Consider the following 7,939-nt stretch of genomic DNA (forward strand, 5'->3'; position numbering starts at 1 on the left):
TTTTTACTAGGTTTGGAACCCCTAGGGCCATTATTAGTGATGGTGGTAGTCATTTTTGCAATAAACCTTTTGCGGCCTTGTTGAAAAAATACAACATCACTCACAAAATAGCCACCCCATACCATCCTCAAACATCGGGTCAAGTGGAAGTTAGCAATAGGGAGATCAAACGAATTTTGGAGAAAACTGTGAACTCCACTAGGCAAGATTGGGCTATTAAGCTTAATGATGCTTTGTGGGCATATAGGACAGCTTTTAAAACACCCATTGGTATGAGTCCTTATCGTCTTGTGTTCGGAAAAGCATGTCATTTACCTATGGAACTTGAGCACCGTGCGTATTGGGCTATAAAGAAATTAAATTTTGATATACAAGCTGCAGGTGAAGAAAGGAAGTTACAACTCAACGAGTTAGAGGAACTTCATCTTGAAGCTTATGAAAATGCAAAGATTTATAAGGAACGTACTAAGGCGGCACATGATAAATTGATTCAGCCGAAAGAACTTACCGAAGGTATGCGTGTTTTATTGTACAATTCTCGATTTCGGTTGTTTCCAGGTAAATTAAATTCTAGGTGGACGGGACCGTTTGAGATCATGAAAGTTTTTCCCTATGGTGCGGTGGAAATTCGGAATCCGAGAGATGGTAGCACGTTCAAGGTGAATGGGCAACGATTGAAGCCATTCTTGACTGACTCTCTCACAGATGTTGACCTTGGTGTTGTCGTTGATCAAGTCCCAAATCTAACACCATAGTCAACCAAGCTACGTCTTGCCTAGACGTTAAATAAAGCGCTTGGTGGGAGGCAACCCACCCGGTAAATTCGTTCCTTTTATTGTATATTATTTTAGTTCATTATAGAAGAGCACTCATCCCACACTGAATTGAATTGCTATTTGTGCATCAAATGCAGAAAGAAAAGTTGTGCCAAAGCGCTGGATTGAAACAATTTTCTGGGACAACTCAGGACGAATCAGAATGCAACCCATATATGTGCAGAAAGCTATGGATGTCTAGTTTCTGCAGAATTTTACGGTTAGTGAATCTGAGCTCAGATGAAGGAGAAATTGATGATTTTACAACAGCTGCGTAGTGCAGAATTCTACGCGGGAATTACTTCCCGAATGTTTTCGCAGTCAGGTTGTATCGCTCTAACTCAGTACTTTTTCTCCATGTTATTTTTCACATTATTTCATGCACTGAGGACATTGCATAATTCAAGTGTGGGGGTGAGAATAGCTTGTTTTGAAAAAAAAAATAAAAAAATTTAGCTCCTTCCAATGCGATGATGAGACATAAATTGTTTAGGTCTAAAATTAGTTTGTTAGTAAAGAGAATTTTCACTAGAATTGAGCTTGAATTACAATTTTCATGGGCCAATGTTAACATGATATGTTGATTGAGAAATAAACATGTTTAGACTTGATGTAGACTTGCATAATTACCCTTGTGAGTTTTGAGCCTATATGATTGATACATTATGCATATCAATCCAATTTCTTTCTTGTGTGCTCTCATGATTACATGTTTCTCTAGAACTTGCTTTAAACCTTTTTGAGACTATATTGATACATGTGATGACATGAATATGATTGAGGCATTAGGATGATACCTCTATAGCCAAATTGCCTATATCCTAATGTATTTATCCACTAGAAAACCCTTTGAGCCTAAATAAGCCTTTCTATTCATGAAACTTATCTACTTGACCCTTTAACCCGAAAAACAATTATTTACCTATTTCTAAGGGATTAGTGGAGCATACCATGAGATTTTTCAAGTGTTGATGGTGTTCAAGTATGTTGAGTTTGATGATGAAAAGAATTAAATGTGGGGGAGTTCTTGTTTATTTTGAGATGTCATTTGGTGGAGAATAAATGTGATATCGAACACATGTGCATTAATGTGTCGAAAAAGAAAAAAAAGAAAAAGTGAAAAAAAAAGAATAAAAGAGGAAAAAAATTTATGTGCAAAGTGAAAGAAATCTTGAAGTTGTGAAAAATTGATGGAGTATTGAATATTGAGAATGAAGATTGGGCCGGCAAGATGATATATGCCCTAATTTTTGTGTGCTCTACCAGTTCTTTAGAAATTTTGTGATTTCCTATACCACTTTTTCTTTTTACCTTCACCCTTGGCCCCATTACAACCTTGAATAAAGACCTCTTAATTCATGAAGTTACATGTTTTTAATAGTGTAGAATGGGTGGACAAGCAAGCGTATGGTAAGACTGTTTTCATGAGATTAATTGAGTGCAAACACTTTACTACCACTAAATTGAGTGAATCTTGAGAGAATTCCTTGTGAGAAGTTGAAATTGAGTTTGAATGTGCACTATTTCGATTGAGATATGTTGTATTGATGTTGGCCTAATTCTAAACATATATATTTGAGCATGATTCTTTGTGAAATTCTTTAGCTAATGACTAGTTTATAAAGACATATTTGGTGCTTGAGCGATATTGGAAGAACTAGTTTAAATGTTTGTGGGTATCGTTCTGGTAAACCCTCACGAGACTATAACTCGTCCACTAGAGACACCTAGGGGTTTAAAGGCTTGTGTCACATGCTGAGTGCCACCGCGATTCCTGCGAAAGTGAGTTAGGTTTTTAATTTTAATTTTATTTTTGTTTTACTCGAGGACGAGTAAAAACTAAGTGTGGGGGTATTTGATCGTACTATATTTTATATATTTTTAAACCTCACTTTACACTTGTTTTTTTTGTCTCTTTTAATTGAACTAAGCATGGATTCTACATAACTTCTCATTATTTTGATTTTCAGAATATTTATGAGGAAAGTGATGAAAAATGCTTGCCTTGAGATAATCCAATACACATGAGGAATGAAGGATACTTGCAGATCAAGAAAGAAAGAAGAAAGGAAATAAATAAAAGAACAAAATGGGTTACTAGTGCTACTCGTGAGACATTGCCAAGGAAAGGACAAAGAAAGTTCAATAAAAGTCAATCTTGGGGTTTTGAAAGAAGTAGAGCCACCTCTTTTGACAATGAGAAAGCAAGGTACGTAGAGATCAAGGAAGGAAAGAAATAAATAAATAAAAGAAGGAAATCAAGACAAATAAGCAAAGGAGAATGAAAGTCAAAAAGTTGCATGGAAAGTTAGAGCTACACGCATGAAGGCGTTGGTCATTAAAAGAGCAAAAGCAACCACGAGATTTGCACGGCAAGTAAAGGAAATCGAATCAAATTAAGTGAAGGAAACCAAGTTTGACAAGATGATTAATTGAAGGAAGCTTTTGTCACTATAAAAGGGAGTCCTCTAGCACAATAGAAGGAGAATTTGGAGAGCCACATTCTCTAGCTTTTGCTCTTGTTCTTCTCTCTAGTTTTCTCTTTGTTCTTGTTCTTGATTCATGATGTTCTCATATTTAGTTTTCTTGTGTTCTTATAACATGAGTAACTAAACCTCTTTGCTAGGGTTGATGTAGCCTAGTATGATTATTGCAAGTACTTCAATTAATTGAATGCATAATTTTGGTTCATGATTCTTGTCTTTAATTTCTAGGCTTATAATCTATTGTTTGTTGGGTTGATTGGCCACCAATTAAATGTTCAATTAGATTCATCTAGCTAGGACTAAGGAACGAACCGAATTCACGTGTCTTAGTGGAACTGAAATTAGGGAAATCAATTGTCGACTACCATGAACAAGGTTTAGGGGATTGATTGGTTGTTATAGTTCTTTAGATCGTAATGAGTTGTTAGCATTGGGTTAAAAACTGCGAACCGAACAGGATTAATCCATTGTTAATAATATTTGTTGGCACCGCGAACGAACGAACCAACATATTTAAGAAAGAATCAACCCTTGAATCGGAACCATAATTGTGTGTTTGTTAATTGGATGCTTGTGATAGGATTACTAGGTGAAATCATTGCCCTAGTGTTCTTCTCTTATTGGATACAAAATCTGAATTTTATTTCTTTGTTTTTATTTTATTTTATTTACATCAATCATTCTTCCTTTTTCCCCAAATCTCAATCATTCATCAAGTTAGGTACATTAATTAGATTAACTAGTCTCTGTGGGATCGACCTCGTACTTGCATACACTGTACTATTCGTAGACTCTTGTGCACTTGCGAGAATTATTACATCACTTATCTATGAAGAGAGTTGAGCAATTCCAAAGCATCAATGTGAACCGTTGTACTCTTTTTAGTGTTCTTAGAAGTCTTAGCTGCTCATTTAGCCTTCGTGCAACGTTTCGTAAGGTAAAGATGCGAATAGACCAAGTTATGTTTGAAATTGCACAAAAACGTGAAAAGCTCGCATATGGAGAGAGTTGAGCAATTCCAAAGCGTCAATGTGGACCGTTGTACTCTATTTAGTATTCTTAGAAGTCTAACTAGCTAGTTTAGCCTTCGTGCAACGTTTCGTAAGGTAAAGATGCGAATAGACCAAGTTATCTTTGAAATTGCACTAAAACGTGACATGCTTATCTATGGAGAGAGTTGAGCAATTCCAAAGCATCAATGTGGACCGTTGTACTCTTTTTAGTGTTCTTAGAAGTCTTAGCTACTCATTTAGCCTTCGTGCAACATTTCGAAAGGTAAAGATGCGAATAGACCAAGTTATGTTTGAAATTGCACAAAAACGTGAAAAGCTCGCATATGGAGAGAGTTGAGCAATTCCAAAGCGTCAATGTGGACCGTTGTACTCTATTTAGTATTCTTTGAAGTCTAACTAGCTAGTTTAGCCTTCGTGCAACGTTTCGTAAGGTAAAGATGCGAATAGACCAAGTTATGTTTGAAATTGCACAAAAACGTGACATGCCTATCAATGGAGAGAGTTGAGCAATTCCAAACCATCTATGTGGAGCGTTGTACTCTTTTTAGTGTTCTTAGAAGTCTTAGCTGCTCATTCAGCCTTCGTGCAACGTTTCGTAAGGTAAAGATGCGAATAGACCAAGTTATGTTTGAAATTGCACAAAAACGTGAAAAGCTCGTATATGGAGAGAGTTGAGCAATTCCAAAGCATCAATGTGGACCGTCATACTCTATTTAGTATTCTTAGAAGTCAAACTAGCTAGTTTAGCCTTCGTGCAACGTTTCGTAAGGTAAAGATGCGAATAGACCAAGTTATGTTTGAAATTGCACAAAAACGTGAAAAGCTCGTATATGGAGAGAGTTGAGCAATTCCAAAGCATCAATGTGGACCGTCATACTCTATTTAGTATTCTTAGAAGTCAAACTAGCTAGTTTAGCCTTCGTGCAACGTTTCGTAAGGTAAAGATGCGAATAGACCAAGTTATCTTTGAAATTGCACTAAAACGTGACATGCTTATCTATGGAGAGAGTTGAGGAATTCCAAAGCGTCAATGTGGACCGTTGTACTCTTTTTAGTGTTCTTAGAAGTCTTAGCTGCTCATTTAGCCTTCGTGCAACGTTTCGTAAGGTAAAGATGCGAATAGACCAAGTTATGTTTGAAATTGCACAAAAATGTGAAAAGCTCGTATATGGAGAGAGTTGAGCAATTCCAAAGCATCAATGCGGACCATTGTACTCTATTTAGTATTCTTAGAAGTCGAACGTACTAGTTTAGCATTCGTGCAACGTTTCGTAAGGTAAAGATGCGAATAGACCAAGTTATGTTTGAAATTGCACTAAAACGTGACATGCTTATCTATGGAGAGAGTTGAGCAATTCCAAAGCATCAATGTGGACCGTTGTACTTTTTTTAGTGTTCTTAGAAGTCTAACTTGCTAGTTTAGCCTTCGTGCAATGTTTCGTAAGGTAAAGATGCGAATAGACTAAGTTATGTTCGAAATTGCACTATAACGTGACATGCTTATGTATGGAGAGAGTTGAGCAATTCCAAAGCCTCAATGTGGATCGTTGTACTCAATTTAGTGTTCTTAAAAATCTAACCTGCTCATTTAGCCTTCGTGCAATGTTTCGTAAGGTAAAGATGCGTATAGACGAAATTATGTTTGAAATTGCCCAAAAACTTGAAAAGCTCATATATGGAGAGAGTTGAGCAATTCCAAAGCATCAATGTGGACCGTTGTACTCTATTTAGTATTCTTACAAGTCTAACTGGCTAGTTTAGCCTTCGTGCAACGTTTTGTAAGGTAAAGATGCGAATAGACCAAGTTATGTTTGAAATTGCACAAAAACGTGAAAAGCTCGTATATGGAGATAGTTTAGCAATTCCAAAGCATCGATGTGGACCGTTGTACTCTATTGAGTATTCTTGGAAGTCTAACTAGCTAGTTTAGCCTTCGTGCAACGTTTCGTAAGGTAATGATGCGAATAGACCAAGTTATGTTTGAAATTGCACTTAAACGTGACATGCTTATCTATGAAGAGAGTTGAGCAATTCCAAAGCATCAATGTGAACCGTTCTACTCTTTTTAGTGTTCTTAGAAGTCTTAGCTGCTCATTTAGCCTTCGTGCAACGTTTCGTACGGTAAATATGCAAATTGACCAAGTTATGTTTGAAATTACATAAAAACGTGAAAAGCTCGTATATGGAGAGAATTGGGCAATTCCAAAGCATCAATGCGAACCGTTGTTCTCTATTTAGTATTCTTAGAAGTCTGACGTACTAGTTTAGCCTTCGTGCAACGTTTCGTAAGGTAAAGATGCGAATAGACCAAGTTATGTTTGAAATTACACAAAAATGTGAAAAGCTCGTATATGGAGAGAGTTGAGCAATTCCGAAGCATCAATGTGGACCGTTGTACTCTATTTAGTATTCTTAGAAGTCTAACTAGCTAGTTTAGCCTTCGTGCAACGTTTCATAAGGTAAAGATGCGAATAGACCAAGTTATCTTTGAAATTGCACTAAAACGTGACATGCTTATCTATGGAGAGTGTTGAGCAATTCCAAAGCATCAATGTGGACCGTTGTACTCTTTTTAGTGTTCTTAGAAGTCTTAGCTGCTCATTTAGCCTTCGTGCAACGTTTCGTAAGGTAAAGATGAGAATAGACCAAGTTATGTTTGAAATTGCACAAAAACGTGAAAGGCTCATATATGGAGAGAGTTGAGCAATTCCGAAGCATCAATGTGGACCGTTGTACTCTATTTAGTATTCTTAGAAGTCTAACTAGCTAGTTTAGCCTTCGTGCAACGTTTCGTAAGGTAAAGATGCGAATAGACCAAGTTATCTTTGAAATTGCACTAAAACGTGACATGCTTATCTATGGAGAGAGTTGAGCAATTCCAAAGCATCACTGTGGACCGTTGTACTCTTTTTAGTGTTCTTAGAAGTCTTAGCTACTCATTTAGCCTTCGTGCAACGTTTCGAAAGGTAAAGATGCGAATAGACCAAGTTATGTTTGAAATTGCACAAAAACGTGAAAAGCTCGCATATGGAGAGAGTTGAGCAATTCCAAAGCATCAATGTGGACCGTTGTACTCTATTTAGTATTCTTAGAAGTCTAACTAGCTAGTTTAGCCTTCGTGCAACGTTTCGTAAGGTAAAGATGCGAATAGACCAAGTTATGTTTGAAATTGCACAAAAACGTGACATGCTTATCAATGGAGAGAGTTGAGCAATTCCAAAGCATCTATGTGGACCGTTGTACTCTTTTTAGTGTTCTTAGAAGTCTTAGCTGCTCATTTAGCCTTCGTGCAACGTTTCGTAAGGTAAAGATGCGAATAGACCAAGTTATGTTTGAAATTGCACAAAAACGTGAAAAGCTCGTATATGGAGAGAGTTGAGCAATTCCAAAGCATCAATGTGGACCGTCGTACTCTATTTAGTATTCTTAGAAGTCTAACTAGCTAGTTTAGTCTTCGTGCAACGTTTCCTAAGGTAAAGATGCGAATAGACCAAGTTATCTTTGAAATTGCACTAAAACGTGACATGCTTATCTATGGAGAGAGTTGAGCAATTCCAAAGCGTCAATGTGGACCGTTGTACTCTTTTTAGTGTTCTTAGAAGTCTTAGCTGCTCATTTAGCCTTC

Source organism: Tripterygium wilfordii, chromosome 18 (assembly GCF_013401445.1).
Source record: "Tripterygium wilfordii isolate XIE 37 chromosome 18, ASM1340144v1, whole genome shotgun sequence".
Taxonomy (NCBI): Eukaryota; Viridiplantae; Streptophyta; class Magnoliopsida; order Celastrales; family Celastraceae; genus Tripterygium; species Tripterygium wilfordii.